We start from the raw sequence: 25,344 nt of genomic DNA, 5'->3' as shown, positions 1-25,344 counted from the left end.
GCCCGCCGCCGGCCCCGCCCCCGTTGCCATGGCGGCGGCAGCGGCAGCGGCTGAAGGGGGGGAGTCTGGCGGCAAAGCGGCCCCGAAACGGAGCCCTCGAGGCACCCCAAGGCTCCCGAGTCACCCCAACCTGCCAGGTCGGCTCTTTGTGTTCGTCTCCTACCCATGCCCAGGCGGGGACGGGTCACCTGAGGGACGGCCCGCCTTCCCCCCTCACGCCTTCCCCTCCCCGCGGGGGTCTCTCTCCTCGCACTGGCGAAATCAGGCAGCTCTTAAAAGCTGTTTGCCATGAATGTTATGTTATTCCATAGCTCGACAGCCCGGAGGAACTTCTACTTCTCCCAGGAGGCCTTGCCCAGGTCTGCCTGGCGAACAGTGTGCATTTGTGTGATAGGTTCTGAATAAAGGAAAAGATAACTGTGATCTCCTGGCTCCTCTCTGGCAGCCCAATATTTGTAAAGGATAAGGATGACCTCCTGCATTGTCTTTGGCAGCCCAATATTTGTTTATTGTGTTGCCCCAAATTCCACTGACTTCCACAAGAAGTCAGGAATAAACCCCAGGTTTTTCCCTCCGTGCCCTAAGCTGTGTGGGTCCATTATGAACAGCAGCCTGATACAATTGGGTATCACACAATATAACCACGAGGGGGGTTGTATAGTTAAGGGAGATACATATTGCATGGAAAATTATGCTGTGAAAGGCCAGTGTCTGCAAAGGAGACGGAGGAATCCTGCAAAAATCAACTTTATTTGAATAAAGGGAGAGAACCCAGTGGGCCATACCCCTGTGGGGTTTCTCTTGACTTTTTGGAGGATGTATGTTGCCCTCCTCCTTTCCCCAGGTACAGCCTTCCCAAACCATCTGCTACATATTCCCCCTTGAATGTGTATCCCTCCCTCATTGTGCACTTCATGACCCTGGGTTGAGAAGTTAATACTCATCAGTCTATTAGGTCTGTGCATTTCCCCCGAAGTTCAGAAGTTCAGGCTGTGCTTCTCTCTGCAACAAATTTGCATGGCTTGATGTTGGTAAAGACCCCCACACCCATTCTTCCACAACCTGGCAGCTCCTTTCACATTAAGTCTTTTGTAAACACTTTAAACCCATTTCTCCTATCTCATATGGATAGATGTATATGTTTATGGTTGTAATTTTTTTTCTACCTTTAATTTTACAGAATAGTGAGAACAATGAGAAATTTTATAAGTACCAGAATATAGGCCATAATATTTGACTTTTTAAACTTTAATCACATCCAGATATTGAGAATGAGGAAACAACAGGGTTGTCATACCTAGTAGGAGGAAGAGACTATGGAAACAAACATGAACTGATCCAGTGGCACGCAGCTGTGATGGAAGGACATCCTGGTCACTCTGCACAGCTTTACCTGGGTAGGGATTGCTTTCTAATATACATATGATTAATGATCTTCTTATAATCTGCTTTTGAGAGCATGGCACGGTTTACACTGCTGGTTGAAGCCAGATGCATAAAGCAATTGCCTTAAAAGCCTGCTCTTTGCCTAGAAAAATGAATTAATCTGTATGTTTTAAATCCCTCAGCTTGTTGGACCCAGCATAGAGGGCTCACTAGGGGAACTACACCCTGTTTCCCACTCTGCTGTTGGACTTGCTGGGTAATTCTGGACACAGCACTTAAGTACCTGTGCCTCAGTCCCACAAAGCTGGATATGGTACCATGGCACCTCATACTAATGCTTATGTGGAAAGCATCTGCAATCTCTGAATGAGAAATGTTTCATTTTGAGTTCAAATTATTCGTCAGACAGAATGCTTCAGCTGTGCCTCCTCATGCACAGTGGTGGCAACATTTACTCTGCTCCAAGGCAAACTATGTTTTAATATGGCAGCAAAGAAGTAAAAAAGGAGCAAACTTTCTTCACTAACTTTTCTGAGGTTAGATGCTCAGTAGATCCTTAAATAGGTTAAATATAACACGCAACTCCTTCTTAATAATGTTTTGTAGCTTTTATCAGATGAGCCTTTTCCTGACAGGAATTTAGGCCATCAGTTAAAGAAAACACAGCATGACAAAGGGTTAGTTTGATAATTGCCATCAGAATTTATGATGTAATCAAAGTCTCTCAGGAAATAGTGATACTGAAATCTGGCAAATATAAATGGTTAATTTGCTGTTTGTAGCCCAGCATAAAGATTTAATATCAGAGGGATACAGGTTCTGTACCAGAAGTACCTGAACTTGCATCCTGCATGGTATAGTCAATAAATTCACCATTCTTCTTACTACCAATTGTTGTTGATGTTATCTGCTGGATAGCCGTAAAAGATTTTTGTATTTTATTAAATGTCGTGTACAGTGCAAGGAGAGGAAATTAAATGTGGTTTGAACAGACATCTCTTTTAAAACTTGTTTTACTGATTTAGCTGAACTGAGATATTACTTCTCGTTTTAAAGATTTTTTAAAAAGCAGTGTCTGTAAGAAGAGCAGACATGGAGAAGAACTATCCACAGTTTCCTAAGAGTCCTAAGCTGTGACTTCTGTGAGTGAGCAAGACATTGTGATAGAAGATAATAAAGTATGATGACTAAGCAGAGTGCTGAAGCTTATCAGAGAAAGTAGTACCTCTCTTTTATAAAGAGTTTGATAGATCTTTATGAATTTGCCAATTAAGTGCTCTGTGCTTAACCTAATAGCGCAGGCATACAAAGAGAGGCAGGAAATACTCAGATTTAAAAGGGAAAATGAGTTATTGCAACAGCTGACCTACAGCTCTGCTCAATATAGAAGAGAAAGGAGGGTCTAGTGATATCTTGCTTGCAGCAAAGCAAACAGTGTGTTCCTTAGTCCCTCCTCCACTCCACACAGAGCCCTCTCTCCCAGTGTAGGTGTATGGAATTTGGACCTGCAAACTCTGGCTGGCTGGAGAAACTGAGGCCAGTTCATTCCTATGCTGGTGAGGCTGGTTCCAATGTTGTATTGGCAGGGCAGGAGAAAGACATTCTACCTGAAAAGTAGCATTAATCTTTTCTCTTCAATAATCTGTTTGGCTTCTTATTGGGGCATTTTACCTTTGACTTGGATTTATTTCATTACTTTACCAAAAATAGAAGACTAGAAATATTCACAGAAAATGTCCCCTGACTAAACACTAACCACTGATAGTTTTCTGGATTTGTCAAACTGTGGATGTAGTAAGTTTAAAACAGTCTGGATACTTCTGAATAGATCATGGTTTAAAGGGCAGACAAGCCCTCAGCAGACACACCTTCAAGATTGTATGACTACCTCATTAGCATTAAGGGACTCTGACCTTCCCCAGACCCTGAATATCTCACTTTCCTGGTTATCAAAGCCAACCACACTCAGGTGCCAGAGGCAGTGTGGCCATGGGGGCCAAAGTAGGATAATTTTCCTGCTAAGAAAAGACAACTTGGTTGTCAAACTGCAGCAGTCCAGGAGTGCTGAGCAGGCCTGGATTTCTGTGAAGGACAAAAGGGTCTGGATTCTCTCCTCCCTATAAGCACCACCCATTCTGAGTCATCTGGGCTGGAAGTACTGGCATAATTGCAAAACATCTTCACACAGATGGCATGATCCAGTGTAGGTTACATGAGGATCCTTGAGTGAGATATTTGGCTGTAATTAAAATACTATGAGGAGAGGCTTTTTTATTGTTGGGTATTTTTCACAAACATTTCTTCACAGGGCAGAGAAAATGGTGGTTTTTTTTTAGCATCACAGGGGTACAGAAAATGAACTTTTATTTTTGTTGGCTCATTTCCAGATAAACATAAGAACACATTTCAAAGGTCACTTTGAGTTTTAAATTCAACAAAAATTCCATTTTATGTCGTATCTATAGCATATGTCCCATCTGCCATTCAAAACTTTCAAAACTCAACTTCAAACAAAGTTATCTTATAGACTTCAGGCACTACAAATCATCATGAATTTTGACCACTGTAGATGTGATGATGCTTTGTCACAAAAGCCCAGATTCATGCAGGGCATATGCTGTACTGATTTCACTAAAATTTAGGGGACACAAATAGTTTTATGGTAAAGAAAGTCTGCCTTTATAGCTTTGCTTCTTATTTGAAACAGTTCAATTTCTGAGGCCTTAAGATGAAGCAGTAAAATGTGCAGATGTGATGTGTTGGACACTGGACTCATGGGAAACCCCTGGATGCTCTCTCTCCCTGTTCTCCATTGCCCTAAATATTTTGTAGTTGTTTACATGTGCAGCAGATGCAAGGTATTAATAAGTCTGAATTCTTCACTTACATCACTGGTAACATTTTGAGGCCACTCTCCAGAGATATAAATGGCACCCAATGGAATTTCAGAGTTTCAGAAACCTGATTTCCAGAGATTTCAAGTTCTTTTTATACCAGCTGAAGTGAATTAAACCATTTTCTGAAAATTGAGTTCCAGATATTAAAGTCTGGCAGGCAAAGCTGGGTTATCCAAAATTAGATGCCAATTCTGAAAAGATAATTGTAAGTGATGATCTCATAGGGGAAGTCTGAGACAAAGTAAAGACTAAAATCTAAATCATCTGACACCAATCCTGTGTATTAACCACAACACTGATTTTTTAATTCTCAAAAGCTCAAATACTGACTTGTTAAAAGAATAAATGCAGTTTTCAAAACTCATCCACAGCACATGCAAATAGTGTTTTGATGTAATTTACTGAATTCTGGTAGCTGAAGTCAATTTGCATCTCAAATTTTCAAAGAAAGTAGTTTCAAATAAATTTGTTCTTTAGTGTGCTGAAGTTAAGCCCCATGCAGGTAAATATTGCTTTTAATTAATTGATTAATGGATTTTATTTTTTTTACCATTCTTTATCTGTTTTCTGCACTTCTAAAGTCAATTCTTACCAAATACTTTTACATGAGAGTATCTGTGGTTGCTGTAAAATGCTGTACATATTAGATGAAAGAAAGCAGTGAGGTTTTCCATTTTTCCTGTGAAGACAGGCTGAGTGAGCTGGGGTTGTTCAGCCTGGAGAAGAGAAGGTTCTGGGGAGACTTTATTTTGGCTTTTCAATACTAGAAGGGGGCTTTATAAGAAAAGTGGCAGAAGACTTTTTACCAAGGGCTGCAGTGACACGACAAGGGTAAATGGTTTTAAACGGAGAGGGCAGGTTTAGACTGGGCTTAAGAAAGACATTTTTTATGACAGAGGTGATGAGACACTGGCACAGGCTGCCCAAAGAAGCTGTGCATGCCCCAACTCTGTGAGTGTTAAGGGTTTGACTAAATGAGAGAGACATTTTGGAATGAACTGCAGTGTCTTTCATTAAGTAGCTTTTCCAGAATGCATACAAATTCTCAATATCTGTATTGCTGGGAGTTTGAATTGCACCTTTCACTTTTTCTCAAAAGGCTTGGTATTTTTAAAGCCTTTTGTTTCTGGTCAAGTCCAAAAACTTACCAAGACTGAGAATGAAAATGGGGAAATAGCTCAAATATGTGGATGCACCACTAGCGTAGGATAAGGAAAACCTCTCTTCCCTTGTCACACTCAATATCACAAACTTTCAACTAGCAACTTTGTTGAGATTATTTGCCCTGAATTTGGGGGATTGTTTTGTTTTGATTTTTTTGTTGTTGTTTTGGGGGTTTTTTTGGTTGGTTTTTTTTTTGTTTTGTTTTGTTTTTTGGGGGGGTTTTTTGTTTGTTTGGGTTTTTTTTCGCAGGTGAACATTGTATGTACTTAAAACTTTTGAATGAGAATTTTTATGCTTCTTGATTAGGGAGATATTGATGTCTCAGGCTAGATAGTAAGAGAGGAACATGCATTTACTTAGGTTCCAGTAGCCAGGCTCATGAAGAGAAAGTCTCAGATGCAAATAAAAGACTGTGAGGTTGTTGCCTAATTGATTAGAAGCAAAGAACTGTCAGACATCTGGAGTGTGCAAAGTGTAAGACTGACCTCTAATTTCTCAACTTTGGCAGTTTTAATGCCACTTGTACTTTAAATTAGTATTAATACTTGGAGGGGAAATGCAGCCTTTCTCTCTTTAATCTTTCTCTCTTTAATCAACACTTTATAAATGCAGTAGCACATTTCAGATGTCAGCAATGCATTTTTATCGGCAATTGATTAATGTGCATAATAAGATGGATAGGCCTGTCTGCTGAGATGCTGAACAGTGACACGCAGCGTAGTGCTCCTAGTGCTACTAGGAGGAAATAATCTTTTTTTTTTTCATTAGGGCTCATAGCTTTGGAAATCAATAGCTGCTCTAAGATGGATATGACATACTGCATGGTTGCTCGAGTTCCTGTAACTTATGTAAAATTTGTTTCTAATTATTTTTGAGAAAACATCCTTTCTATGCAGAATCAGCTTTACAATCAAAGCCAGTGTTGGGAGGAACACCCTGATCAGATTATTAATCAGCCCGTGAGGAAGTGGAGATTTAAAACAGGAGGTGGCAGCCTTGAGTAGTAACTCAGTGCTGTCTCTGCCTAGTTAGGCTCAGATCCAAATGGAGTCAGAGCTGGGCACAAATACCTCAGCATCTCAGCCCTATTTCTTAAACATCACTACAGCAAGCAGCCTGGATAGTGAAGATGGCAACAACTAGCTTTGTCATTTTTGCTTGGTAATTAAAAATGTAGCTAATTAATTTATTACTTTTAATGTGAAGCTTTGAGTTTTCCTAGATTTTTTTAACATTCGAATGAGTAGTTGTAGCAGGAAAGACCACAGCACACTGCAGAGGCAGAATTTAATCTGTCTCATTCTCCTCTGGATCTGTTTCTTCTAACTAGGAAAATTATGTTGCAGACAAGAATAACTAATAAAATATGGAGTTGATTTATTCAAAGGAAAATTGTGCCTATTTCTGGTCTCCTTTGTGGTATCCTGGAATGTTGGGTGATTCTTCATCCCCTACAAGCAGGTCATGGTGTACAAGCAGGTCATGAGGTACTTCTATCTTCTTCACGAACTACCACACAGTAATGCCAAAGTAGCTTACTTTTATTAGCAATATCACTGAAATTTTCTAATCCATAAATCAGCAGAAAACCTTGCAACTACATAGTCTCAGCAGACAGAGGAACTTGATGACATCATTGTTTTTCCCCTGTGAAAATGCTTAGTTGGAAAAAGACAAAAAAAGATTAAATGAATCAGAGTAGCTCCATGCAACCTCCCACTTCTAATCTTTTTGAAGAATGTGAACAGTACCATTCACTGGGAAAAAATGTAACCAAGAGAGTTCTGCAGTGTTGTTAATTTCTGCTGGATATTCATAGTACGAATTGTACTTGTAAATTTTGTGTATGTATTGATTGATTTTTCCCTACAGCTCCACATTTAAAAAAAATTTTTTGGGCCAAATTTCAAATTACAATTTTTTCCTTCAGATGCATGTGAAAAGTCTTCATTTGAAAGTTTGCTAAGCAACAAATCCTTCAAATAGAACAGCTTGCAACTCTGCTCTGCCTTGAAAGCACACATGCATGTAAGTATTGATCCATAACAGAACTAATTTTCTGAGCTTGTTTTTTTTGTCACAGTCTGTAGGCAAAAAATAGCATTTTCCTCTTTTTCCCCTGTGGCTTGAATCCTGCAGTTAACCTGTGTATGCACAGATCTGTCTGCTGCACACAGACACCATTGCCTGGATGGATCTCAATGAGAGACCATGTTTTCTGTAACAGTCCAGTCCTGTTAGGCACAGCAGACATTGTCAAGGAACCTTCTGTTTAATCTTTTTATTAAGCAAATATTTCCTTAAGTTTGCATAAGCAGTTGCCCAGCCATGGCTTCCACACAATCCTTTAATAAGTGGCAGGGTGTGGTGATTACATTTCCTCAGAGGCTTCTCCTCCATCTGACTACCAAAAGTAATTTATTCCTCAGTTCATTTGTTTTATTTTTCTTCCCTTCCTTTGTCTGTCACAGGCAGGCAGATCAGGGAGTTAATAACTGTCTTTTTAGTGCAAGAAGTGGGTGGGGGATGATTCTTTGAGCTGGAATCCCTAAAGAAATAAGGCTTGTGTTATCATTCTCTGCCTATTCCAACCCTCAACATGCAACACTAATAATGTGGAACCCCACCGGCCATTTCACTTCATGTGGAAGAGGAACAGGGGACTCCAGTCTTCCAGCTTCCTAGCAATTTATGGAAGTGGATGGCTGGAGGGAGGAATGAGAGCCAACTACTACCTTCTAGTATTAAGGTAGTTGTTAATTTAGGAGATACATGCCAAATTTTGAATACCAAAATACCAAAAAAATTGAGATTTATTTGGAGTCAAGATGAGCACCTCTCTTTTTGGCCGCTGAAACTGTGAAAGAATGTGCAAAACTTGCTTGATACAGATAATCAGTACTGATCACTACTTTTAGGTTGAAGGCTGAGTCATAACAGTTGTTCTGTGCATTAATTTAATTTTCATTCCACAGCATTTATAGGATTGGAAAATGTGCCAAAAAGCATTTTGTTCTATGAGGAAGTGCAATAAACTTGGGCCTTATAATGTCTGTGTTGCTGGAGAAATAGGGTTTTCTTTATTTTTTGAGTAGGTAGTTTTGGAGTCTTAAGGGCTCTCTTTCTGATTGTTGCTTTCTTGAAACTACAGTAGCTGCTGCCTTGGCTGGGTTAGGACATGGACAGATGTCTTGTTCCAGATACAGCTGTGCAGAGGAAAGAGGTTTTCCCTCCACAGCCAAATGGATGCTTCTAGCTGCTACAAACTGGCCTGTCACGGAGAAGGTTTTATGGGTTTTCCCTGATTCATACTAAGCACAGAGGTGTATCATTTTAATCAGTTTAAAATCCTGGTCTGAGGTATGGCAGCTGGCTTTGCCTCACCTGAGTTAGCAATACTGCCATGAGCTCTTCTGTTAGCACCCTGATGAGTGGTCAGGAACTTCTGAGGTAGTTAATCTCACCCACTGGCACTTCTAGATGTAGAAGAAACCACCTCTACATAGCCTGAAGCCCCATTGGTAATTCAGAAGCATATGGCATCATGGGCAGGACTTCTGCCTGCACAAAAGGTGAGTGACTACTATTTGGGGTACCATTTGAATATCTGAAACAGAAAGAAAAACACTGACTCATATGCTCTTACAAGCCAGTTCCAGAGCAGAGTCACATTTTAAATTGGGCCACATGTGAAAATGGTTTATTATGGTGAGAAAAAATGTAGATATGTGGAAAAGGTATTTGAAGAACTATTTAGTGGTTTGAGGCACTAAGGAGATCTATTCTGAGAGCGTAGTTCTCAGAACTATGACTGTGAATGGCATGAACAGGTATTTGGGGAGCCCTAGCCTTGTGTGTGGCAGAAAAGTCTAAAAGAAATGAGCAAGAAGTCCATGAATAATGGAATCATTGAAGCCTTGCTTCGAATGGATTTGTGCTTCATGCAAGTTGTCCCTCTGGCCTGCATGGTCTTTGTCTTAGATGGATTTTCTGATGCCTGGTAAGAATGAGGCTTTTGCTACACTCTTTTCCATGGCTGGAGACACCATCTGGATCTCCTCTTTTTCCAGCTAGCTGCCTACTTTCACTAAACTTGGGATGATTTTGTGTCTTGAAATTTCTGATTCATTTTCAAATTTAGTTGAAAATCAGTACTGGATTAAAAAGTTACTCTAAGAGGAAGTGAAGACAGCAGAATAGGCATTAACACACAAAATATGATGACAAAGCCTTTTTTTTTTCCTTAGGGAATCAGAACAGTTGGAGAAGGCACTTCCTTTATATTTAGTGATTTCCAGCTCTGGCAAGGTTGCCTCATTGGGACATAGAAAGGGCAAATGGAAGCAGCTTTCTAAACTTAAACCTGCTTTCATCTTGTTAGCCCTGTTTTATAGAGAACTGAGGGACAGGTTTACAATATTGAACTCTTGTGCAGGGGCTTTGTTGGCATTTATTTGGAAGTTGGTTATTCATTTGGTGAAAATATGCTAGGAGTTGGTCAATATCTATATGTAGATTGCATTTTTAACTGTTTCTTACATCAGTATTACTGATAAGATTAATTTTGCTTAACCTGCTAGTCATTCCAAAATCACATATATTTGTCTAGTGGGGATGAATGAGAAAACAAAATCCAGTAGCAGGTGCACAAAGCAATCTAAATGAACATGTAGGTCAAGTTTAATAGGTACGTTTTGTGAACCAGGACAATTTTCTGTAGTTCTTATCAACACCTTCATCTTTGATCTTCATCTCAGTAGGTAAGAACCCCATTGTTTTGTTAGTGCTTTGGTTGACTTGAATAATAGTCTTCCTTTGACTATTTGAGAACATGTAGCTGAAATATCTGGTAGTGGCAAGCTATGCTTTTCTCCCAGGGAAAAAACACAAAAGCTTAAATGGAAAAAGAAAGAGGAACCTATCAGAAGAAATGTTCAGAATAAACAGCTGTGCGCATGTCCTCTGTCTCTGAAAATTTCATTTAGCTGCAGGCCTGGGCTTGAATAACCTACCTCATGTTTACTAGCACCAGCTGAAAATTTATTCTACACAGAGAATATACACCTTTTTATTCTACACAGGGAATGTATACCATGTATCAGCCTTGGTAAGAAAGAAAGGTGGGTTTCATGTAGATTATGTCATTGCCTGTAAAAAAAGATACATCTTGACTGCAGAAAACAGAAGGGCTTTATCTAGGTGCTTAGCCAAGTGCAAACGTTTTTTCACCAAATAGAAAATATCTGTTGACATAACTAGGATGGAAGAATCTGTATAGATAGGTGTGATAAAAAACCTCCTTTGCCTCACTGAAATTCTCAGTAAAAATGTATCCTTCAGTAGGGCTTGTAACAGAATAATATTTCTATTAAATGAACTGTAACTTATGGCTCTGGAAAGTAATAAAGCTTCTACAAGAACTATATGTATAGTACACCCTGGGATGTGTTGTCTAACAGCACAGCTCCTATCCAGGGAGAAGTACTTCTTAAATCTGAGGAAGTTAATTCCTATTCCCTGCTTTTATTTCTTATATTACTCTATTTTATTTCTTATATTACTCTATGAGACTAATGGATTAAATTCCTGCCTTCTTGGCCTTACTTTTCGCATTTTAATAGGCAATCAGTTTGCAGGGCACGAGCCCTTCTTCCAACAGTCCCAGTTTATAATATTGACTATCACTGAGGCAGTGAGAGCAGTATTTCCCTCTGTAAGGAATTCAGGGTGGTGTCAATCCTGCCAAATGACTTTCACAACACTCTGATACAGGTGGTGTGACCGGGGTTTGAGTGACTCCTGCCTGAGCAGTCCCGGCCTTGTAAACTAGCACTGCTCAGATCTGTGCTTGCATAACCTTAGCCAACATCTGAATCAGCTCCAGGGCCAAGAAAGGCAGTAATGGGGGGTTTTCCAGGCTCCTTAGGCTGTTTTCCTGAGCGCAGTGTTTGCCAGCAGGTTAGAACTGAGCCTTGTGTATCATCTATGAGTGCTGGGTAAGTATGGGAAACGAGCTGTCTTCCAGTACAAGGCCTCCTTTAGATATCATGAAACTCAAGTGCCTTCTGTCTGTTAATACCAACAATTCATCTACTACTACCACCCGAATCTAAGTATAGTTTGAGGTGATCTTTGTACTTGTCAGACTATGCAGCTAAACTGGTTCTTCTGATTCTGTGAAGGGAAGGGGCTTGTTTGTGTGACCTTGGGAGCAAACATGGGTATGTGTTCCTGGCTGCAGGAGGAACAAATGGTTATGGAATTCGGAAGTATTACTTATGAGAAGTATTACATTATGCTTATGAGAAGTATTACTACACATTCATCCTATCCTGGATAGCCTTTCTTTGACACTGTATATTGGAAGTGTCTGTGTCATGGAAAACAAGTTTTAACCACAAACACTGTCCGGAGTGTGACACTGGTGCCTGAGAGCAGAGACCATACCCAAAGCAGCTGTGGTCTTCCTCTTAACATGCTCAATATAAGTCACAGCACCTCAGGTGACATTTTCCAGTGCGATTTTCAATGGTCCTTGGGTAGTATTTTGAATATTTTCAGCTTAAAAATTAACTGTTGCCCAAGAATATTTCTGATTTCACTGGTGAATATCTAAGAAAATCTGAAGGCTACAGGGCAGTCTTTCATTTAATTTCTTTTTTTTTTTTTCCTACTCGCCCCATTTTTTCCCCCTTGAAGCTGGCACAGTTTCAAATATAGAGTTTTTTTACTCTATGATTTAATGCCTTAAATTATGACCTCATCACTCCAGACCAATTTCTCGTAGTCATTTAGCAGTACCTCTGCTAAATGGGGATATGTAAGTTAACTGTGAGCGCAGTGAAGTTATGAAAAAGCATGTAGTTTAACTTCTAGAACCCAGACTAAAACTTTAGTGCCAAAGCATGGAAACTCTGGGTTTTTCCTAAAGAAAATGAACAAACTGAATTATTGAGACAATAAAGATGGTATTGTACACAGTTTTGCTTTTCTTATTACACATTCTATTCATTTTTCTTATTGAAGAGAACAGAAGTAATTGAGAAAGTAAAATGAACCACCCTCTAAAGGCCAGCCATCTTCTCTCACCAAATGGTCAGTAGGCAGTAAACAGGCAACTCAGAAGATAATTTATTCTCTCCATCTTTGATACCCATTTCAGGAGAGAGGAACTTGTCCCTCAGAAGAAGGAAGGGATGTAGTTTTGTATGTGCAGCTATCACTGCTTAGCTTTCAAATTAACACTAACAACCTTATCCAACCTGTTTTTGTGACTGGAACCTAATGAAAATTCAGTCAATATTTGCAAATGCAAAGCCCTGCAGCACTATAAGTGTTTCTACTATATTTCACCCTGCTCCACAGAGCAGCAGTGGAGATTTTTAATTTACCCGCTCAGAACAAAGTGCTGATTTGGCTCTGTGCTTCTTGGAAACCATCTTTGCTCTGCTATTTCCTGTTATTTTCTCCAGTTTTGTATTTCAGAAGAAAACGGGGACCCAATCAAAATCTCTTTGTGTTTGTGGCAGTGTGAGGTTGGACAGATGTAGATGGGTGCTATTCGCAGGTGAAAAGGGAATGAAGAGCAAAAGCACTGCAGAAAGTTTTCTCCTTTTAGCTGTGAGGCTTTGATGCCTGGAGGCCAGCAGCCACAGTGAGCAGCCGCCCGCAGAGCTGACCTTGCTTGACACATTCAGCAGAAGCTGCTAAATCTCGTTTCCTCAGACTTTCAGCATTTTTCATGACTGTTCCTCCTTTTGTGCCGAGATACAAACTGTGAGCTGAGTCGTGCTCGCCCTGGCAGCTCCTGTGACACCTCACCTCTGTAGGTGGCCTTATTTCTAACCTTTCTGGATGCCAAGTTGAATTAAGTGCTTCCAGAATCTGTGGATGACCTGGCAGGAACTGAATGATTGTCCATAAAACCATTTGCACTTTATGTTTTGTGCCCTTGACAGATCAGTGGTTGGGAAATTTGTTCACATGCCGTCTGCACCTGCTAGCCTTGCCATGCAGGAATAGGTAATTTCCTTTCCAAACGTGATGGGCTTCTGATATCAGTAGGAAATTGGCAGCTCTTCTATGAAAATAGTATCCAGTTTCCTCTTTTCGATTTCCACTGAGATAGGAAAGGAATTGTTATTGTTATGGTCTCAGTGCTCTGTCCAAGTTCTCTTCCCCACATAACTGCTTTTTCAGTCATTCAAAGCCAGTTTGTCAATAGTACACAGCATCATATCTTCTACTGTGTATGAGATTGTTGCAAGATCACTTTTTCCCCAATATCACAGGCTTCCTTCTAAATAGAATTGCACAACCTACAGAGAAAAGATGTCCTCCTTCTTTTGTCTCTTGGTCTTTCTTCCTCATTTCTATGAAAGAAGAAGAGAGTGCAGAATAAAGTGTCTATCTGGTGCTGGTGGTAGGGCTTAAGAAACAACATCATGGAATTGAAGTGTACTTTTCTTCCTATTTCTTTGTCATATAAAAGCATTGATGCCAAGTGTCACTCACAGTGCTTTCAGTTTTCTTCTCAAATGGCAGGAAGCTCTTGCAATGACTTCTTTGTAAGGAGTGTTTAAATCAGCAGATAGGGAATCAGTGGTGCTGGGCAGAATGCAGGCAATTGCCTCATCTCCAGCCTCAAATATCACCTTTGCAGAGAGCTACAAAGGATTTTTTTTGCTGACAATAAGATGGTGAATTTTGTTTCCAATCTAAACAGCATAAAGCACCTATGTTGGCTTTACAAGTGATTCAAAGGTTTGCTCTCCCTTAAAGTTAGGGTAAATTTTTTGGGCATCCAATGTGTGCCATATATCTTCTTCCTCCTGTCAGTTAGTGGAGATGGAGATAGAACTGTGGTTTTGTCTGTGCTTTCATGTAGCATTATTAATGAAACAGGTAATCCTATTTGTCTTGAAATCAAGGCAAAGATCTCTTGTGTTCTGTCCATCTGTTCCAGACACCAACAGCATGCTCATCACCATGGTATTGGAACAGTCTGGTACACAAATAGCAATCAGCAGATATTAACATAATATTGTTACTTGGTCCATAAAGCTAATATTGGCAGAGATACAAGACATCACTCACTGGGCGACAGTTTCTCGGGTGATGTACTTTGTTCTGCCAGAATATGATAATATTCTGTATAAAAGTCAGTAAAAGGATGATTTTTTTTTTTTTTGTTTCATGTAAGCAGCAAAAATTGCCAGTATAATATAAATATATCAAAAATTTGTCTTTATATCCAGTAATTTACAATCCATTGTTATCTAGTTGTAGAGCAGAATTCTTTGGAAAACAAAAGGGCTTTTTTAAAATATGTATTAGATCAAATCAACCCACTAAAAGTTCCCCTTTCCTTCCCCTTTTCCCAGTTGCTGATATAGACTGATACAGGACTGGCTTTTTGCATGCAGAACACCATTTATTTCAAACTCGACCTAGACAAGTTCAGGTATGTTCAGCAGGTGATCTGTAGTGCTGAAGGACTGGCATGTGAATGCAGCCCACCAGGAATCTCCAAGTCTCCCAAAACATCCTGAACACCCACAAAATTTGGATGTTCCTTATTTGTCCTTACTCCCTTTCATACATCTCATTTATACATGTTCAAAAGCCCAACTTCAAATGCTTCCTTTTTGTTTTGTCACTTTTCCCTTTGATGCAACCTAAGGATTTTTTTTCAGAGTTGAACACACCTACCTTTAAAATCCCTGGTATTTAAATTTCTGGTCAAAAGGAGTATATTCCTCTGAAGTGGCACATTTGTACCAATCCAGTTAAATTAATAGCCCATCTATACGTCACTTTTCTTCCCTTCTTAATCAGAAAATATACCTCAGAGACCTATTTTGTAAGCTTGTCTACAGAGACTTCCATATCACAGCAAGATGGAGCCTTTTGTTCCTGCAGCTTCACAGTCTTAGGGTTGCAGCCATGAAACAAAAGTGAAACCAAGGCATTACAGTTCCTGAGTTTTGTACACAACAACCTTTGCTTGCTCTAGAAGGCAAACTACTGCCAAATTAAAATTTCTCTAAGCATTATAATGCCCATACCAATGCTGCTCTAATGAGAGGGAACATTATCTGAGCTGGTTGTGATGATGTCAGTAAGGATGAGCAGATTGTGTCAGCAATTACTACTCTTTCAGGGAACTTTAAATGGTCATGGTGTTGGTTCAGTCTCCATTTTTATATCAATGGCTTCTTTTTTTTTTTAAGTTAACTACAATAACTAACTACTATTAATAATTAACTATTAACTATCACAATAAACTATTAAAATTAATAGAAACTAGCTTTTGGCTCAGCTAAGGGAAACAGTCTAAAGTACTGAGTGATTCTCATACATGTCTAGATGCAATGAAGGGCAGAGGGCAGCATTTTTATCCTGTCATTCCCTGTTATCACTCTCAGTTATTAAGCAAGTGGTGGGTATTAACATCAACTTGCCTCAAACATTTAGTAAATGTTACTTACTAGAAAAAGTGCATGTGCCCCATGTTATTTCTTTCAGGGCCTATCTCTGGATGCATGCCAGCTTGTCCTTTGGGATATAGCCCATGAGCAGGAGAAATGGGTTTGAACTTGGCAAAATGGCAATAAGCATAAAGGTACAGTTGGAACTTTCGTGGAATACTCTCCCCTGTCTTATTATCCTAGATCAGTATCTCGGTTCTCTGCAGTCAAATACTTTGGAGCAATGTTATGGAGAGGAATGAGTAATTTCTGACTCAGTTTAGTGCATTTATCAGGACTGAAAAAGTTACAGCTGGACTAAATGCCATGTCCACAGCTTGTTTCATGAAGCTCTTTTTGTCATGTACAGTGACTGCCCACCAATAGAAAATGAAGGTGCATTGCTTCAGCTTTTATAAGAAACATCTGTGGCAAGTTGTGTTGTATCCCTGTTGTGAGACCCTGTTAGGTCTCTCTGCTCCTGTGCCTGCAATGAACATTGCAATGGTACATGTTGCCACTGCACAGTCTCCCCTTGTCCTCTTCATTTAAGATAGGCTGCATCCTCCTCAGTAATCTTTGAGAGTTATGACTTACAGCATAAAATGTAACCAGTAAAATAGGGCAGATGTTTTTTTCTGCACAATTCTGAATGAGTAGTTGAAGCAGGATTTGGGGTAGAATATGTCATAGTTTTGTAGAACTGGGTGCCTTTCAAAATATCTGCTTGAAGTGGGATGCTCATTCAATTCACCACGTGCTACACTGGGCACACTCTAGAAAAGATCAGACACTGCTTTGAATTAACAAGGAGAGATGGGATCTCTGATATTGCTAATTATATGTTGGTGGAAAGCACAGTAGCCCATTGTGCTTTCTGAACTAAAGTATTAGAACCAAAAAAAAAAAAAAAAAAGCAGTGAAAAGTCATCACTGCAGAAGCTGTCACCCTTGTTCCCTTGTGTGCTCTGTCTCTTCTACGGGGAGGTCTCATGGATACCAAAGTCGAAAGCAAATGTAGTTGTCCTGATTATTTCTTGATTCTTCAAATCCCATCACACACAATAATCCTCTGTGGCTTTCTGCCCCACACTATGTTTTGATGCTCTTGATTTAGGTAGGATGTTGCTATGGCTTTTGAACCACACATTTTAGCAGATTTTGTATTTGGACATAAAAGCCCAGATATGGAATGCATATTACACAGGGCAATATTGTGTTAGAAAACAGGCAAAATTAAGTAGTTAATCTCATGTACTCAAACTGTCACCCTTTTTTGCAGGGTACAAAAGGAATCTCATCAGTTAATGAATAGAGGCAATGCATGCAGTGTGTAGGGAGTGACTGCATTTAACTATTAATTACTTGATCTTTGAAAAGCTTTTTTTCTTAAGATAAAAGGATCAAATAATTTCAATACCTTATCTCAAATACTATTTGTAGTTATTTTTCACAATAGCAAATGGAATGTAAATAGGTAATGGTGAATTTATAGCTCCTGAAATTATATCTGTTCTCTCTCTTTTGCTTGCTTTCAGGAAGAAACTGGAGAGCTGCTTCATCAGTGCCAATCCAGACTGTGGTTGGTCTCATGAAAAGGATCTTATTGATGAATTAGTGCAGCTACCCTCCCAGACATGGAAGAATACCTCATACAAAAAAATCCATAGGTGACTAATAGTGGTAAGCAGCCTGTGAGATTTGAGAGAAACATTCTGGTATACCTGGAAATCAGCCTAGATCTATATTACCTGCCATTGTGGATATTTTAGTCTTAATTAATGCTTTTCCACCACATTTCAGAATGTATCCTTTATCTGAACAGCTTTGCTTTCTTGTTTGTTTGTTTTTTATGTTTGTCAGTCATTACACAGTATTATTTAAAATCAATTTAGCACCCTTCCATGTGTTGAGTGGTTGTGGTGAGTGATGATTGCAGGATTAGCCTGCTAGTAATTAAATGTTGCTGCCTCTCAGCTTGAAAATGAAACATCTCTATGGAATTTAAGAGTTTCTTGCTTTATTTAGGTTGGGCATGTCTAAATAGTAGGGGTAGGTTTACCAAGTCAGTGCAGGCACAGTGCAGTCATAAAATAATAAATTAAAAAAGCAAAATGAAGAAGGGGGAAGAGTAGAAAGAGAGAAAGGAGAGAAGAAGAAATTGAGAGAAGGGAAACAAATTCAACAAATCATTAAAACTTTGAATTGCATGGGAAATTTTCTACACTTTGCTGAATCTTGGGTGTAATTTCCTAATCTTGGCTTTGTGCTATCCAGATAAAGGTTTCCTGTCTGGACTCATTTTTACTCACAGATGGGTCTTCAAAATTTGTAAGTGTCAAGCTGTGTAAATTAGGACGCGTTGCCTATTTGTTGAAGCCCAGAGGGTTACCTGTCTCAGTAAAGCAGAGGCTGAGTTCCTTACCATTTGTGAACCCACTGAATGCTTGATTTTCATATTGGCTTTACTACTATGAAGAGTTTTACCTCTTGAATTCACTGATTAATGTTCTAAGCAGAATGAAGCCCTTTTTTATTTTTCTCAAAATCTGCTATCAAAAATCACATTATTTCAGCATTCAAAGACAGTTCTTTTCTTCTTCAAAGGCTTATTAGACTGATCTGTCCCATGCTCCTCACAGGACTGTAGCAGTGTAACCTCATATGATACAAATGCTGAGCTTCTGTTTGAAATACTAGGGATTATGCCAAATCTTGAACAGACATTAGAAGGATTTTAAGTAAAGGTTGTCACTGAGAGGCCTGTAAGCTGCCCTCACTTAGTTCTGTCTAGCCTGTGTTAGGGTGAAGACAAAGGCATTTGAATGTCTTAATCAAAGCAGAATGTGAGCTTTTTACCTTTAGCTTTTGTTACATTTAAGGATTCATGCTGAATAACAATAATAAAAGATTAATCTCATCTAGTTTTCTGTTGATTGTTAGTTTAATTTAGTGTATGACAGCTCAAAGTTTAGTCTGCCAGCCAATGAAGGTATGCAGTTATCAACATTACTGATAGGATAAACCAATTATGTAAGCTTATTTTCAAATCTCCCCAAATCCCAAAATACTTAACCAAGTAAAACCCTTGAGCTAAAATGTGCCTCTTTACAGAAAGGTACAACATCAAATAGAGGTTTCCTTCAGAACTTTGGGTAGACTAATTGGCCTTGTTGGCTGCTTTTTTTTTTTCCTCTGTTGCCATTTTTAGGTATGAAATATATTAAACTGAAAAGAAAGTATGGACAAGAAAAACACAGTTGTAAGAAAGAATTTTGAGAGTTTTCAAAAAGGTTTGAGAGTTTTCTTTGCTTGCAAGGCTGTGGAGGCCCAAGCCCTGAACAGTATGTTCTGTGTCTTGAGTGTCTAGTTAGTGCTGCATCTTTGAGCTGTAATAGTATTTCCCAAACCCTGTGTCTAACCATTGCCTTGGCAGGACTCCAGACTAATCCTGTGGGGAGAGGAAAGTGCCTGTGGAGCTTGGCAAAAGTTGCTTGTCCTTTCCTCCTGAAGATATGCATTTGTTCCTGGGTAGTGTGGGAGGTGGCTCGTCCTTCCTGCATTTGTAGCCACCATGGAAACAGATAATTCCAGAAGATGGTCTAGTAATGCAATTGCAGACCCAAATGTCCTTACAGAGGTCTGAGACTCTCTCTCCTGACACTAAATTGTACATGCATCTCCTGACAGCTAAATTGTACATGCATGTGCAAGCAGTGTCACAAGCCTGCTCATAAATGCCCCAAACCAAGTTAGACAGACTTAAAGGGATGAATAGGATGAGAACAACATGCCAAGGGCCAAGAAAGACAAAAAAGCATAAAGAGATTCAAAGTTTAGATCATGGAAAGTGTGAAATGATATTGTCAATGTCAGGCCATGAGACAAGGGAAGCATTTTGTTGTTGAATTGCATGTTGCAGGCCCCTGTAAGCATGCAATACAGAAAGTATTGAAGATGTTGTGCAAGCCAGGTGTGTGTAAAAGGATGAGCAAACAGAGGAGTACCATGAGCAAAGAAAAATTGAGAAGAAAGTTTTTGAAAGAAGAAGAGGTCAGAAGAGAGCCTGGTGGCACAAAAGCTGACAGGGAAGAAAAGGGGCATGACAGCACAATGAAGGCTGAAAGAAAGCACAGCCATTGCTTTAATTTGCTGCTTTTCCTTGGAAATGTATCCTTTTGCCGGCTCTGGGTGCCATGCACACATGTAAGAACATACAAGCTTTTCAGCTTGCCAGGGTGAAAGTGCCTTCCAGAACTCTGGTGTCAAAGGCCCCTACAAGACCCAATGAAACAACCTTCAGTATGAAATCAGTGTCAGTGTTCAATAACATCCGGTGCCAGGCAGGGAGAGGCCAGCCCAGCTGGGTGAGTACAGTGCCAGAGCATTTGGATGGTAATTGGCTGATGAATGGAACTTCTAAACAAACAGATACCTAGGCAAAGAGCAGAGCAGCCAAATTCCAGGAAGCACTGCCCTGCTATCTCCACTGTGTTGCAAAATCCGTGAGTCAGAGGGAGAAGACAGCCCTGGGCAGTACCTGCAGGGAGTACTCTGACCCCCACTTCGGCAAACCTTGTGTTTCTGTGTGCTTCCAGGCAGGACTCTGCCCCGATGTCTGTGAGGAGGTGAACCAACGTCTGCAGCAGGAACAAAAGTTCATTTCCTGGAAGGAGATGAGTGCTGCCAGCAGGACATCAGGAGACAGCACCCTCAAAGCCCAACCTCCTGTTGCAGAGTTGTGGTCCAGAGTCTGAGCTGTCATTATAAAAACAAACAGGCCAGATCCTCAGCTGGCAGAAAGCCACAGAAACTCAGCATAGTAGCTCAAGCTGTGTCTTCTTTATTGCTTGGGGCACTGAAGATTATGATTGAAAAGATGCCCAGGATGTAACAGATGAAGTAAAGTGTCCTGAATTTACCAGCAGCCTTAAGTAAAAGCCTAAGTTGCTTAATTTATCCTTGGAATCATTTTAGCAGTGAGCTTTTTTTACCTTTCTTGTGGGTGCTGCCATAAATGGCCTGTGGGAACAGTGGAATTGTCATATCTGGACATTTTCAAGAATATCACTACTGAGATTCAAATAGATGCAGCTGAAGCAGAGGAACTTGAGTAGAACATCTCCTGGAGTCTCTTCCAACCTTAGTTTTTTCATAATTTTAGCAAATCTGTTCAGTTGCTGTCCTAAGCTGGCAATATTACCTTGCTTCCAGAGGCTTGTGTCCCAGAAACTCCAGCTCCCAAACCCCTTTACTTCCTCCATGGCTACTCATACAATGAAAATGTAGTTTTGTCAGTTTTGCAAAATATTGTGAAATCAAGATCTGTACTTTGGCAACAGTGTCAAGTAAAACAGAAAGATATCAAAGTTAATAGGTAACCTGCTTATTACAGAGTTTCATGACCTGCTCAACATAATTTTCTACTTCAAATTTGGCTGACAGTTGCCCTAAAAACACAAATGTGCTCACAGCAATACTGAAGCAAACTAGGCTTGAAGAAAGGAACCAGAACAAGGTGCTACATCTCCTTCTAGGAGTTTTCCTAAAGAGATTTAGCTCACCACGGTTGGACATCTGCTCCCAGAGCATCCTGCTATATAACTGTGCTGAGAGGACTCTGACAAAGTAGGAATGATGAGGAGGACTCTATTGATATCAGAAGGTTAATTAATTACTTTATTATACTATATTATTTTATACATCTAAAAGTGAATTTGCTAAGCACTCAACCCTGCACACAACGGTACTCATTTTGTGACTGTCCGCTGACAGTCTCCACACACACACACACACACACCCACACACACACAAACTTGGCCCTGATAGGCCAAGGAAACAAAACACCATGATTTTGGGTAAACAATCTCCATATTGCGTTTTACTTTTGCACAAACACAGGCACAGCAAATGATAAGAATTGTTTTTCTTTTCTTTGAGGTTCAGAGAATGTGAATTTCAGAAATATTCTTGGGAAGGTGTGCCTTGCTTTTCTCTGTGAAGATAAATGTGGGGCTACACTACTATCACTTCACATCCAAGTGCTCTTGACACTCCACCCTGCCAGTACCTCTTGTCTCCTGCCTGTGACTGGGACCAGTGTGAAACCTTGGGCTCCATTCCCCTCGCTGTAGGAGATGAAAGCACAGGCCAGATGTCCAGCCAGAGAGGTAGAGCTGGACATGAGCTGGTTCCTAGTGACTCATAAACCACTAAATTCCCTTAAAGCAATGTGTGATAGTGGACCAGCTCTGTTAAACAGTTCCAGAATACCATTTTTCTGTCCATAATTATTTTCCAGACATCTTACTTTATCTGAGTATGGGTACATTTGTACTTTCCCTCCCAGGGGTACCACACGTCCATCAGCAACTTCTCCCTTTTCCTTTAGTTCCTAAATCAAGAATTAATAGGAGGAATTTGTTGACACCATTTTAGTTGTGCTGCCAACACATCTGAAATGGCCTGGTTCTATTCTCTAAAAACCAGTGGCAGGTGACAAGTCCTGCAGAGAAATGATGCACATGGGAGGGCTGAGCGAGGCAAGAGAGATGCTGCTATTGATAAGCTGTAATCAATGTTTGCTCCCCAGCACTCCCAGCACCCAAACAGCCAGCTGCAATGTTGTGTGCTCCTGGTGCCTGACCTTCTCCTGAGGCTGCTGTGCCTCTGTCAACCTGAGAGCTTCCCACTCCACAGACCAGACACTGAGAAGGGGGAGGGGAAAGGCAGGGAAAGGCAGGAGGGCAAATAAATACCTGGATTACTTTTTTTCCTGATTTTATACATAGTCCAGGGAAAAGGACCTAGCAGGGGACAAATGATTTCTGAGCACTGCTGTGCTAACATGACAACAGCTTTATGGGGAGGCAGTTCTGGGTCAATTCCTCCTACCTTTGGTTCAAGAACTGTTATGCAGGGGAAAGAAAGACATTTCCAGGGTAAAATTGTGGTAGGGTGCCAGATAGCACACCTGAAACCTTCCTTTGCTCTGTGACTGCGTGGTGTGGTTGTATAGCTTAAAAATATGGATGATTTCCTAAAAAGTAAGGGCAGAAAAGAAAGGCAGAATGGATCCTGTGCAGGTTGCTCTCTGCAGGTGGTGCCATCCCAGTCTCACTGCCAACCCCATGGCAGGGGGGGAACTGGGGCTCTGTACTGCAAGTACAGAGTAAATGCTACCTGTGCTCATACAGCTGTAGCATTTCTCCTCCATCATTTGTGCTATTTTTCCTCCTTCCTTTCCCCCCTTACAGCTGACTGCAGCCATTGAAGCTTGCTTTCTCTCTCCCTCCCATCCTCTGTCCACTTGTGCCCTCATTCCTCAGAGCTCTCTGGCACAGGCCTTTTGTGGCCTGGGGAGGAGAGAGATGGGAGCAAGGGAGGGCAGATCACCTGAGTGGAACCAGGAACCAGCAGAGTTCAACCTCAGAAACACGAGTTAGTGGGTCAGGATGCTGCCCCAGGGTGGACAGGACTGAGGAAGTTGGGTACAGGTGGAGCCAGTCTGTGCTCATGGCTTTCCTTGGCTGCTCTGCTAGAGCACTACAGCCCAAGCTGAAGGAAATTCTGCAGCTGATTTTACCAACAGGATGAAATAAACCTCTCTTTTCACAGGCAGAATTCAGCCCTGAAGGTACATAAAGAATGTCCCCTGAACTGGCATCTGATACTGCTCCCTGCATTAGATCCTGTTAGCAGGGAAACAAATGAGGCCACTCTGACCTCCCAGTGGGTGGTGGTCTTCAGGACAAACCACAAATAACCTCTGAAGGCAGGAGGAGGGACAGGACAGAATGTGGTAGAGGGGTATAAATCATCGCTGTGATCCCAGACAGAAACCAGGCAGGGGTCTTGAGCCTGCTCATCCAGTCAGACAGGTACACTTTCAGACACTGGGCTGCAGATGGTGACACAACAGCACCAGGTGATCTCAGCCCGCCACATGGGAAGCAGAAAGCCCCCCCTGCACCTCCTGCAGAGCTGGAGGAGACCCACTTCTTCCTTCTGCCCTTACACCCTGCAGCCATGGGCTGCTATGGCTGCCATGCTGCCCGGACAGTCGCACGGATTAAATACACTTTTAGACATGGAAGCTGTTATTTCTTTGAAATTAAACAGCTTCCCACACTCTTATTAACCTGTGCCCTGCTTCAGAAATAAATCTAATTTGGAATTTCATAGTTAGCTGTTGCTGATATTGGTTTGTCCCTGTGTCTTCTCTGATTTGTCTGGGTACATTTAACAGCACCATATGTGGCAAAGTCCTATTTATTGTGGCTTGTGAGCATTATTCCTCACAACAGAGTAAGGAATTGGGGTGGTTGGAGCTTTTTGTTTCATAGGGGCAGAGAAAAGTTAAAGCACAAATGTCTAAAATGTCCCTGTGAAACCACTTTTCCTGTATTGAGCAGAGAATGAATTGCTGTCTGCTAAATGACGTTTGTCATCTGGGGTATTCCTGCGCATCTGGTCACCTTCCATGGAGTGCCTAAAGAGAACTACTGTACCAGAGAGGAGAGCACATTTCAAAGGACTCGCTGGATATCTGATGGCAAACATTAAACAAAACGGGCATTGTTTCACAGATACACAAAGTAATGGAGAAAGGGAAGTGGAAATTTCAGCAATGACCCCCACAGAAACAACAGAACATACAGCAAGTTATGTGGTAGATTCAGCTGCAGATTGCATTACCCACCCAGCAGAGTGAGAGAGCAGAGGAAACCCAAACCCTGTGCAACCAGCGCTCAGTGTTTCCTATTGCAGCCACCACACTCAGCTGACTTCGTGTAAGGAGCTGAACCTAACTAAAACCTCGAAGATGTGTGCAGCGTGAGTGGCTTTTCTTCATCTTCTTGTGGGGAGAAAAAGGGGCTAGAGCACAATTTCAGTTCCTCTGGGGCTTCAGCTCTAGTCTGATGCTGTACAAGTGAAAGACACCCATTCCTGTGGGTTATTCCAGTAGTCCCTGGGCACGGAGCACATTTAACACCTAGATGTCTGCAGTAACACCTCCCAGCTTGTAGCCCAAGTCCTGCACACAGACCCCTGCACAGGTGTTTCAGTGATCTCACAGTCCATGTGCAGGTTGTTCCTCCTGTCCTTTGAGCTGGTTGGAAGATAAACTTTGGTCATGTATTATACTATGCCCTTTGTAATGAAATAACATCGGGTAATGTGTATTAGTGGTGGGATTTAAATTCCCGAGCTGATTACAAGGAGCTGTTGTAAGGTTTAGCAGTGCACTGTGAGTCTGGAGTGATGTGTACTGTTCTGTGCTTGTGCCCTCTCTGATGCTGTTGAAAAGGCCAGGGCTTTGCTAGGAACAAACCTAAGAACATCAACAACTGAAGTGTCAGCAATGCAATTCGATATTCAGCAAGACTATTAAAAGTGGTCGACCAGAAACCAGTCTCCCATACTGT

At 40.9% G+C, this 25,344-nt stretch overlaps 1 long non-coding RNA gene across 3 annotated transcripts; it reads left to right on the top strand.

Annotated features, from left to right (window-relative positions):
- The first annotated feature begins 8 nt into the window (after positions 1-8).
- On the top strand, positions 9-24,097 carry LOC139588988 (uncharacterized). Of its 3 annotated transcripts, XR_011678894.1 has the most exons (6): positions 9-137; positions 1,263-1,397; positions 7,378-7,475; positions 15,975-16,071; positions 17,455-17,599; positions 20,515-24,097. It is a non-coding gene; the product is annotated as an uncharacterized lncRNA (long non-coding RNA). The 3 variants fall into 3 exon arrangements; XR_011678891.1 differs by lacking the exon at positions 15,975-16,071; XR_011678893.1 differs by lacking the exon at positions 15,975-16,071 and having other exon boundaries at positions 19,353-24,097.
- Positions 24,098-25,344: the final 1,247 nt, after the last annotated feature.

The sequence above is a fragment of the Agelaius tricolor genome, unplaced genomic scaffold (genome assembly GCF_023055355.1).
Source record: "Agelaius tricolor isolate 1412-34295 unplaced genomic scaffold, bAgeTri1.0.p SCAF_1, whole genome shotgun sequence".
Lineage (NCBI taxonomy): Eukaryota > Metazoa > Chordata > Aves > Passeriformes > Icteridae > Agelaius > Agelaius tricolor.
The sequence above is the reverse complement of the archived record's forward strand: the minus strand, read 5'-3'. Positions and strand labels throughout refer to the sequence as shown.